The sequence below is a fragment of the Ovis canadensis genome, chromosome 5 (assembly GCF_042477335.2).
Source record: "Ovis canadensis isolate MfBH-ARS-UI-01 breed Bighorn chromosome 5, ARS-UI_OviCan_v2, whole genome shotgun sequence".
In the NCBI taxonomy this organism is placed as follows: domain Eukaryota; kingdom Metazoa; phylum Chordata; class Mammalia; order Artiodactyla; family Bovidae; genus Ovis; species Ovis canadensis.
The window spans coordinates 58,274,195-58,285,449 of NC_091249.1; positions in this window are offsets into that span (position 1 = coordinate 58,274,195).

Genomic DNA, 11,255 nt, shown 5'->3' on the forward strand with positions numbered 1-11,255 from the left:
ATGATAACAAGAAAGCTAGGCAACACATATGTGTGTAATGTGCCAGCCACTAAGTTGCCATTAAATAGTATTAAATTTATAATTTTTGGCTTCCCAGGTGGCCCAGTGGTACAGGATCTGCCTGCCAATGCAGGAGACTCAGGTTTGATCCCTGGGTCGAGACGATCCACTGGAGGAGGGCATGGTAACCCACTCCAGTATTCTTGCCTGGAGAAACCCATGGGCAGAGGAGCCTGATGGACTACGGTTCATGGGGCTGCAAAGAGTCAGACAACTGAGCATACACACCCAGAGCAGTCACTCAGTTAAGCATTATCTTGCATAACCCTCAGAATCTGAGGGAGACGCTGCTATAATCCCCATTTTACATACGAGGCTTGTACAGACAAGCCACCTGTGGTGAGGCGGAGTCTGGAATCCAGGGGTCCCCCACTTTTAACTCCTGTGCCTCTACAGTTGTTTTCAGAAAACCCAGTTCACAGAAATCTGATAGTTCAGGAACAAATCATCCACATAACAAAAGGATCTTTCACTTTGGGAACGGACCCACCTGGGATTGGGCCACGCTTCCTTAATGCATTTAAAACATGGTCTGATTTCCGGTGTCCTGCCTGTGAAGGAAGCTATGGGAATCCTTATGGGAAGCTATGGGAATCCTGCGTGCCCCGGCTGCTGTCCTGCCAATTTCCCTACAGGGAAGAAAGCTCAGTGTTCTGGGCCCAGGAATGCGGGGTTGGTTGGTGCCCCTCTGTCTGGCTGGGCTTCACCGTCCTCTTCACGCTTCCTCTTCATGGAGTCCAGGACACTCTTCTTGGGGCAGAGACCCGCACTCGGGCCCAGACCTGCTTGTGACCTTGAGTGGGCTCAGCCACTCACACTCTGCTGGCTGTAACCCTGGCCATGGTGACTCGCCCTTGCTGGAGTTTCCGGGTGTATCTAATTAGCGATGTAAAGCACTTAGACACACAAGTGCTTGATGGCTGGAGCTCATAAATTACCAGAGATGGAGCCCTGAGCGTTTTGATGCTTCACTTGTGCTTGTTCTCAGTGATGAATAATTATCTTCTTAGACCTACAGCCCAACTCCACAACCAAACGTCCCCCTCCTCCTCCCAGCCTAGAGGAGTCAGGCATGGACCCCTATTGCTGGGCTTCTCGAAGGTCATAGGCAACAACCAAATGCAACGCTTGGCCTCTGATTAGACACTAGTCTGAAGAGACGATTCTATAAGCCATATTTGGGGAAATTTGAATGTAGATAAGGTACTAGATGGTATCAGGGGTTATATGTTAGGTACAATAATTACTGTGATGGTTAATTTCATGTGTCAATTTGACTGGGCCCCAGGGTGTTCAGACATTTGGTCAAACACTGTTCTCTGTGTGTCTGGGAGGGTTTTTTGGATGAATAGGTAGACTGAGTAAATCAGACTGCCCTTTCTCATGTGGGGAGACCCATCTGCCCAGCTGAAGGCCTGAATAAAACCAAAAGGCTGTCAGGCTGACCCACGAGTAACAGGGCACGGCTTCCTGCTGGCCTGCTTGAGCTGGGACACTGGACCAAACCATCAGCTCTTCCTGGGTGTCAAGGCTGCTGGCTTTCACAATGGAACTACTCCTGGGCCTCCCACTTGCTAACAATTAATACCAGTCTTAGGACTTCTCAGCCTCCGGAATCACATGAGTGAATTCCTTACAATAACTCTTTATGTACCTATATACATCCTGTTTCTCTGGAGAACCCCTACTGAAGTGAAGTCGCTCAGTCATGTCTGACTCTTTGTGACCCCGTGGACTGTAGCCCACCAGGCTCCTCCATCTATGGGATTCTCCAGGCAAGAATACTGGAGTGGGTTGCCAATTCCTTCTCCAGGGGATCTTCCCGACCCAGGGATAGAACCCAGGTCTCCCGCATTGCAGGCAGACGCTTTAACCTCTGAGCCACCATACAATGGAATTATGATTATGTATCAGTAGTATCTTATTTTTCGGAGATGTGTATTAAAATAACTATGGGTAAAATGCAATGATATCTGTAATTTATTTTCTAATACTTCCAAAGTAAAAAGCAGATGAAGCACATATGACATGATGTAAACAGCAGTCCAGTCCGGGTGACAGGCACAGAGTGTTCCCTATGTTACTGTAATACACGTCACAGTATATACGCCCATTATCCTGTTCATTCTACTTTTCTGTATACATATTTTCATAATACAAAGTTTAAAAACCACACAAACAAGAAGAACATGATTTCTGAGACCTGCTCTAGCCAAAGGCACAATTCTCCTTCATAAGCAAAAGCCTGAGGGAGATGAGTGCGTGACTGAGGAAGCAGAGCATGGGGGAGGGGGTGCTGGAAGCAGAGGGTCTCATACTAGTGTACAGACTAAGGAGGACAGGCACCCAGCCAGCAGACCTAAATATGTGTGGGGGTGTTGCTTCCTTAATAGTAGTTTACAGCTCGCTTGCCTGTCAGTTTCAAGCAAGTGTCCAGGAAGTGAACAGCATCCTCCACACCGTGATTCAAGGCCCCAGGATCCTTATTTCTGTGGCTCTACCATCTCTTACAGCCTTTGGTCATCTTCATACAGCTGATGAAAGGACAAAGAATGTGGCCCTTGAAGCAACATCTCTCTCTTCCATTCACATTCTATGGTCAAATGTTAGTCACAAAAAAAACTAGTCACACAGTCATGCTTAAGTGCATGGAATAGCGGTAGGGAAATGGGGATCTAGCTGGAAAATGTTCCTGGATGGGATTTCCAGACACTGCTCTTTGCAATGGCTGTGGGAGGGTGGATTTTGGTGGGCAGCTGGCCACCTCTGCCATACACAGCTTTGGCTTGGGTGTGGTTGAGCTAGTGATAGAATCAGTGTGGTTTTAGAGCAAGTAATGAGTCTCCCAAGGGAACAAGAACAAGTTTATCAGGAGGCCCCATTCTGAGTCTGGCCCCATGCTCAGACACGCTGTAGGAGACCACCAAGTGAGCAGTGAGGCCCCAGCCTCTAGGACCCACCAGATGTATTGGAACTCTAATGCATGAGATCAGCAGTCACCAACCAAGGCAGGAGATAATCAAATGCTGAGTGGTGCCTGGCACAAAGATGAGGGTGTAAATTTTGGGAGAAAAGGAACTGTTTCTGTATGTTGCTGGCTGACTCTTCTGTGCCCAGCACAAGGACTGGCATGGAGCCAACTTCATAAGACCTCCGCTGGCTCAAATTAAACTGCTTGGAGGAGACGGGGCAGAAAAGCCGGCAGGGTAGCCCTGAGTGCTCTGTTGACCTTCCTTGGAAGGATTTCTGGAGATGGAGGATCAATTAAACAAAGGCCTGAGACCGGAACCAAATCCATCAAACAGTAGAACAGCATGGACGGCCTGGCCAGAGGGTAGCAGGGGTCCTTTAGGGGGCTGGGGAGCTGACTGGGCTCTTCTCCTCCAGGACCCTGATCATCGGCAGGGATACATGTGAAACTATTGCACTAGACCATGAGCTCCCTGAGGGCCGAAACCTATCTTCCCAGGCATCACCGCTCCTGCAGGCCCTGACCCATGCTAGGTGCTTAGTGAATGAATGCAAGGCCTGCTAACGGGACAGTCAGCTGCTACGTGCACCATGAAGCTGCCCAGGGCAGGGAGGTGGCCCTCTACCTGTCTGCCCATTCTGCCTGGAGCTGGATTTTACTTCCTGCCAGAACTCCCTTTGTTTGCTCATTAAGTTAATGTTTATTGTGTTCCACCAAGGGACCTCAAGAGGCCTGTAAGTTTTCCTTCTCCTGTACAAGCAAACTCATATCTGTCCTAAATGTCCTCGTTTACCTCAGGTAATTAGTACAGTGGACCCCATCCTGGTGCTTCATACTCTCCCACTTCCAAGCCCCCCAGAAGCAGCAGCCAGCCTGCTATGGTAGCCGCCGCCCCCACCATGTCTCTAGAGAAAACCTGAGGACTTCCCTGGCAAGGACTGGGGGACAAGGGTTAGCTAGTGGATCTGAGGTTCCTCCAGGGGCCTCTGCAGCTGCTCGGGCTCCTTCAGGGAACATTAGCCCCATCTGCGAGCTTCTCATCTGGCTTGCTTTCTCATCCCCTTCTCACTGGTTGGAACACTGATGCATTTGGGAATCATTTCTTACTTTAACTAGAAAACACACTCAAACAGCATCAAACATTCATTGGACGTGCAGGGGAGGGTCTCTTACAAACAAACTTTAACTAAAGTGTGGCTGAGCCCTCTCCCCACTGCCCAGCTGTGTTGTTCCCAGTGTCCCTCTGGGCTGGTCGGCCAGGACAACTCCCTGTAGCCGCATTCAGCAAGGCCTCCGGACCAGAGCCTACTGACGGCTGTGCCGCTCGGCCCAGGACTTTGCAGCCTGTTTCCACCCTGACAACGGACCTTCTTTGCTGTCCATTTATCCTCATATTGATTTTGCTATAAACCCACACAGCACTCCCCTCCCAGGCCAGAGGGAGAAACCTCCATTGATTATATTGGAAGAAGGTTTGTTGTAAAAAAAGCGAAATGCCTAAACCATCGAAATGAAGTAGGCTTTTTGAGGGTCCATAAATCACCCACGATAATGCTGCAAATGAACCGGGCTTCTTAAACACCCGGAAAATACGACACCATAAAACAGTTCTGACAAGAAATCACAGCCCCTCTTTCTCTGTAGCTGCCATGTGAAAAGCACCATCAATAACAGTTATTGCTGTTTGGTAAGCAAAAGAGGGAAGTTGTGTCGGACTCCTTTCGAAAGTTCCCTCAAAGTCACTTTGCTCGAATGGCAGTGTGGCGTTTCTTCGCACAGTAAATACATCCCAATTATGAGCGTGTCATGTTAGCTTTTACAGTTCACTAATCACAAACTTTTTTGTATGTCATTGCCAACCAGTGTCTCCCTAATCGGGATTTATGATTTTGTTTGCCCATTAGTGGCCATCAGGAGTGTCATAGCGATGCCCCAACTTTAGAGCTAGAGGGCTCACCTCGGGCCCAAGGTCATTTCCTCCTGCCCTCCTCTAGTCTGAAGGCCAAGGTTGTCTGTCCCAGGGAGAGATGGGTAGGGGCTTATGCAGAAACACTCCTCTAGAGTCCCCTTGTCCCCAGGGCCTAGGTCACGAGGCACCCCGGTCTGGTTCACCTCTAAGGACCCACCTTCTCAAAAGTTCCAAACCATTCAGGGGGCAAAAATACTCAGCAAAGCCTGCAGTCAGACATATCTCAAAAGCGAATCAGCTTTGGCTCTTCCAAGAGAGATGCTGAGCCCAAAGTGCCTGTCTCTTCCCTGAGTCACCAGGCAGACACTGGGCTGGGTTTGCAACCAGCCAGCCTCTCAGCCTTTTGGGGCTCATGCCATGCCCTCCAGCAGACACACGTCATCAAGTCATCAAACAGGCTCCAGCCTCCAGGCCTCATAGAGCCAGGCTCTCTCAGAACCCCTGGCCTCTCCAGCCCTCATCTGGTTTTGTGGTTCGGCGCAAGTGCACGCTCAGGCTGCTCCACAGCCCAGCAATTTTAGAATTAGTCAGCCAAAATTCACTGCTGCGATGACAGTGGCTCCAGACCAGCACATCAGCATCACCTTAGTGTTGCCCTGGGCCCCAATCCTTCAGTGCTCCCACTCCAGTCCTGTGGCTGAGTGCACGCACGAGGGAACAGGGGGTGCAGACAACGGATGCCACCAGCCACCTCCTGCACCGGGGAGGACCATTGGACTTGGTGGCAGCGCCCTGGGCGAGGCAGCCCGCAGACCCCCAGATGCAGGTCCCAGAGCAGGCCACTCCACATCTAGGGGGTTACATCAGACCATAGCAAACGCCACAGAGCCAGGCGTCCACAGTCATCAGGAACACAGGGCAGAGCTGGGCCTATCAAGACCTTAGAGGACTCAAGCAGTGACTCCAGATAAAAACAAAACAAATCATACCAAAGTGTAAGATGACCTCGCACCACTCTGTGGTAAATACTTTCATGCTTTATTCAGGCAAAGTTTTCTCTTAGTGCCTGTATGAGTTTCCAAGGCCTGCCTTAACCAAGCACTACAAACTGGGCAGCTTAAAACAACAGGAATTTATTCTCTCACAGTTCTGGAAACCAGGAGTCAAAAATGAAGGTGTTTGCAAGCCTATGGGAATTTTGCTGTATGACTCAGGGTACTCAAACTGGGGCTCTGTAAAAACCTAGAGGGGTAGGATGGGGTAGGAGGTAGGAGGGAGGTTCAAGAGGGAGGGGACATATGTATACCTATGGCTGATTTATATTGATGCATGGCAGAAACCAATGCAATATTGTAAAAGCAATCATATTTCAATTAAAAATAAATAAATATTTTAAAATAAATAAATACATTTTTTACAACCCACTCAAAATGCGGGCAAAAGACCTAACAGACGTTTCTCCAAAGAAGACATACTGATGGCTAATAAACATATGAAGAGATGCTCAACATCACTCATTATTAAAGAAATACAAATCAAAACTACAATGATATCACCTTACCCCAGACAGAATGGCCATAATCAAAAAATCCACAAACAAGTGCTGGAGAATGTATGGAGAAAAGGGAACCCTCCTACACTGCTGGTGAGAATGTAAATTGATACAGCCACTATGGAAAACAGTATGGAGATTCCTTAAAAAACGAGGAATAAAACCACCACATGACCCAGCAATACCGCTTGTAGGCATATACCCGGAAGAAACTGAAAAAAAAGACACATGCACCCCAGTGTTCACTGCAGCAACTATTAACAATAGCCAAGACTTGGAAGCAACCTAGAAGTCCACTGATGGAGGAACGGATAAAGAAGCTGCGGGGCATTTATACAATGGAATGCTACTTAGCCATGAAAAGAATGCATTTGAGTCTGTTCTAATGGGGTGGATGAACCCAGAGCGTATTACACAGAGTGGAGTAAGTCAGAAAGAGAAGAACAAGTATCATATATTAATGCATATACAGAGAATCTAGAAGGATGGTACTGACGAATCAGTTCGCAGAGCAGCTATGGAGATGCAGCCATAGAGAACAGACTTATGGACAGGGTGGAGGAGAAGAGGAAGGTGCGATGAATGCAGAGAGTAACATGGGTGCATATACACTAACATATGCAAATAGACAGCCGACGGGAATTTGCTCTATGACTCAGGGAGCTCAAGCTGGGGCTCTGTAATAACCTAGAGAAGGGATGGGCGGGAGGTGGGAGGGTGATTCAAGAGGGAGGAGACATATGTATACCAATGGTTAATTCATGTTGATGTATGACAGAAATTAAATCAATGTTGTAAACCAATCATCAATCAATTAAAAATAAATAAAAATTTTTTAATGAAATAATTTTTTTTAAGGTGTTTACAGAGCCAGGCTCCCCTAAAGACTTTGGGGGCAATCCTCCCTGCCTCTTCCAGCTTCTGGTGGCTCCAGGCCTTCCTTGACTTCTAGCTACAGAACAATAATCTCTGCCTCTGTTTTTACATGGCCTCCTCCGTGACTTTCTTTCTTCTCTAGCTCTCATAAGGGTACTTGCTATTGGGTTTAGGGCTGAGGTAGGCTTTCCTGGTGGCTTAGGGGTAAAGAACCTGCCTGCCAATGAAGGAGACCTAAGAGACATGGGTGCAATCCCTGGGTTGCAAAGATCCCCTAGAGGAGGACATGGCAACCCACTCCAGTATTCTCACCTGGAGAATCCCCACAGACAGAGGAGCCTGGCGGGCTAGAGTCCATGGGGCCACAGAGTCAGACATGACTGAAGCGACCGAGAACGCACATACCCAGTCCAGGATGCTCTCAAGATCTGTAACTTAACTACATTGGCAAAGATCCTTTTTTCCCCAAAAGGTCACATTCACAAGTCCCAGAATATGGACATAGCTTTTAGGGGGCCCAGTTTAGCAAAAGCAAGTGCCTTGGCTTTGCGGGTACCTTAGTCCATGCTTAGTACTCTGGATGACAGGGAGCACCTTTTTTGAGCCCTGGATTTGTGACTAATGCTAATATCACTAGCTATTACTAAGACTTAATAAGTGCCAGTCACTGTGCTGAATTCACACCCTTTAGCCCAGCTAGCCCTCCCAGCTGGCCTGGGAGATGGAAAGATGTCATGTCCATTGTACAGAGGGATAAATAGGCTCTGAGACACAAATGAAGTTGTTCAAAATCATTATTCAACATGTCAATCTCAAATCTAGGGTTCAAACAAGGTTCTCCGGTCCTTTCTTGGAAAAACTACTCAGTGCTGTGGACAGCTGCGTACCCGTGTTAACATTTTCTCATGTGTGTGCACTTGGTCGTTCAGTCACGGCCCACCCTTTGCAACCCTATGGACTATAGCCCGCCAGGCTCCTATCCATGGGGTTCTCCAAGCAAAAATACTGGAATGGGTTGTCATTTCCTTCTCCAGGGGATCTTCTCAACCCAGGGATCAAATGCATCTCTCTTGTATCTCCTGCATTGGCAGGTGGATTCTTTCCCACGGAACTTCTTACCCATTCCATTTTTCCCTCCTTATATATACAAAAACATGGTTTTGTTTTTATTTTTTTCTTTGATTATCATTATGGACTCTTGGATTTTTCCCCCATTAAATGTCTTAGAATTTCCATGATCATTGTTCAGTTCAGTTCAGTTCAGTCGTTCAGTCGTGTCCGACTCTCTGCAACCCTGTGAATCGCAGCACGCCAGGCCTCCCTGTCCATCACCAACTCCCGGAGTTCACCCAGACTCTCATCCATCGAGTCAGTGATGCCATCCAGCCATCTCATCCTCGGTCGTCCCCCTCTCCTCCTGCCCCCAATCCCTCCCAGCATCAGAGTCTTTTCCAATGAGTCAACTCTTCGCATGAGGTGGCCAAAGTACTGGAGTTTCAGCTTTAGCATCATTCCCTCCAAAGAAATCCCAGGGCTGATCTCCTTTAGAATGGACTGGTTGGATCTCCTTGCAGTCCAAGGGACTCTCAAGAGTCTTCTCCAACACCACAGTTCAAAAGCATCAATTCTTCAGCGCTCAGCCTTCTTCACAGTCCAACTCTCACATCCATACATGACTACTTGAAAAACCATAGCCTTGACTAGATGGACTCTTTTTGTTACTAAATTTGTCTGAAATTTGACCCTTGGGATCCCCTTATGGCTGGTTCTTATGTCTTTCAAACATGACCCCATTAAACCTTGGATCAGTTCCTTGCTTTCCAGTCTATGATATTCCAGGTCCACTTTGTACTTTCCGTGCTCTAGAAACGGCATCAGCTGTTCACAGCTTAACAGACTTAACCTCCCAGCACGTCAGGAGGAGTTCTGACTCAGCCACCCCCGATTTGCTCTGGAGCTTCTTACGGGGCCAGGGACTTGGGGTGGGGGGGTGGGGGGGAGCACAAAACTTCTCAGGAGTGATGGGTGTCTCCTTCCAGGTCTAGATGTTAAGGCAGTTCAAGGGGATGGATCATCTCTGGTCTCCAGGGCAAAGAAATGACTCTTTGCAGTGCAATTTTCCTGAAAAAGACACAATGCAAGAGTCCTCTTCTAGACCAAGAGAGTAGGAATTGAGGGGTTTGGGGCTGGAATCTGTGCAGCAGCTCACACACCACCCACTCTCTCCTTCCCTCCCAGTGCCCCCTTCTCCCTGGCTCCCCTCCAGGGAAGACTCAACCTTGCTTCTCCTCTGAGCTCCTGCGCACAGGCTCTCCCCCACCCATGGGGCACGGAGGCCACCATCTGTCCCTCTAGACTCTGAGCCGCTCAAGTACAGGTGGTGTGGGGTCTGCATTGAGAGTCACAGTAGGTGCACATGTGGGCTATGACTGCAAGTGCTGTTTTCTCTGCCTCTTTTTAACATTATCTCAGGGCTTGTGATTGGTTCTGATCATTCAGCCTCCGGGCATGCAGAGCTCTTGCTTTTGGTAATTACCCCAAATCCTCCCAGCTTCAGACAAAGAGAGCCGTTGCTCTGTGCAACGGGGTCTGGATGGTGATCATTTGTGACTTATATTAATATTTACAACAATAACATTTTTCATGGGTAAGGTGGGTTTTGCTTTTTTTTTTTTGTCACTGCAAATTAACAACTGTAAAGATTATAACATAATGAAATAGGACATAAATGATGAACTAATGAATTAAGTGACTCCGAGGCATAGAGGGAAAAAATGCCTTTCAAAAGCAAACATGTAGATGGAGCAAGAGATTAGTAATCTGGGGAGAGGGCCACCCAGCCCAAGGCCTGAATTTGCCCCTCCTGGGGGATGGTCCCTCTCAATACTTTATCGGACTCAATGGCTCTCCTCTGTCCAGCCAGTTGCTTTAGCCAAAACAAAACAAAACAGGAATCCTCCTTGACACCATTCTCTGCACATCCCCTCAAGTCAATGTGTCACAATTCCTAAAGATTTCCACTTCCCTTGAACCACCACCCTGCCTATTCCTGAGCTCAGGAGCCCACTCCCCTAATACCCCTCCCCACCCTGCTGGGAGCCTTAGCCCCTCCAGTTCACCTCTATCAGTCACTGGTACAAAATATAAGTATGTGCCTGTCATTCTTCCTTTTTAAAAAAATGAATCAATAAATTGAAGGACAGGGAAGCCTGGCATGCTGCTGTTCATGGGGCTGCAAAGAGTTAGACGTGACTGAGCGACTGAAAAATGACAACAAATCAATAAAGCAAATAATAAGAAAAATAATACTTTCAAATCATAAAAAGCAAAGCAAATAATAAATCACCAAACAAACAACAAATATCCTCTGCAGTGATTCTCCATTGCTTTCTCCTTAGTCCCTCTTTGTTCAGCCTCAGATAAAGGAAACTATTGAAAGATGTCCCTGTGAAAGAAGGCTCAGTGCCACATGGAACAGGTGTGCAACACTGGGGAAGGGGCGCCTCAGAATGGCAGCGGGAGGTGTTCTCCACATGGATAGTATCAGAAGAGGGGTGCATCACTGCCTCAGCCAAAACTTTTTTGGTTGCAAATTCAGAAATCCAGTTCAAAGTGACTTAAGCAAAAATGGGAAACTAAAAGTCTAGGGATTTCAGGCATGGTGGGATCCAGGGCAGAGACGATGCCTTCAGGGCTCTGTGTCTCCTCGGTTCTGATTCTGTGCTGGCTGTTCACTCTTATGGGTAAAATGTCCACTAATAGCTCCAGCTAAGAACCATGAGGCAAAAGAGAGCATGTTTCTTATTCTTTGTAATTCCAATAAGGGCCCTAAGTGTACTCCAATTAGACCAACTTAAGGTCATGCATTGGAGAAGGCAATGGCACCC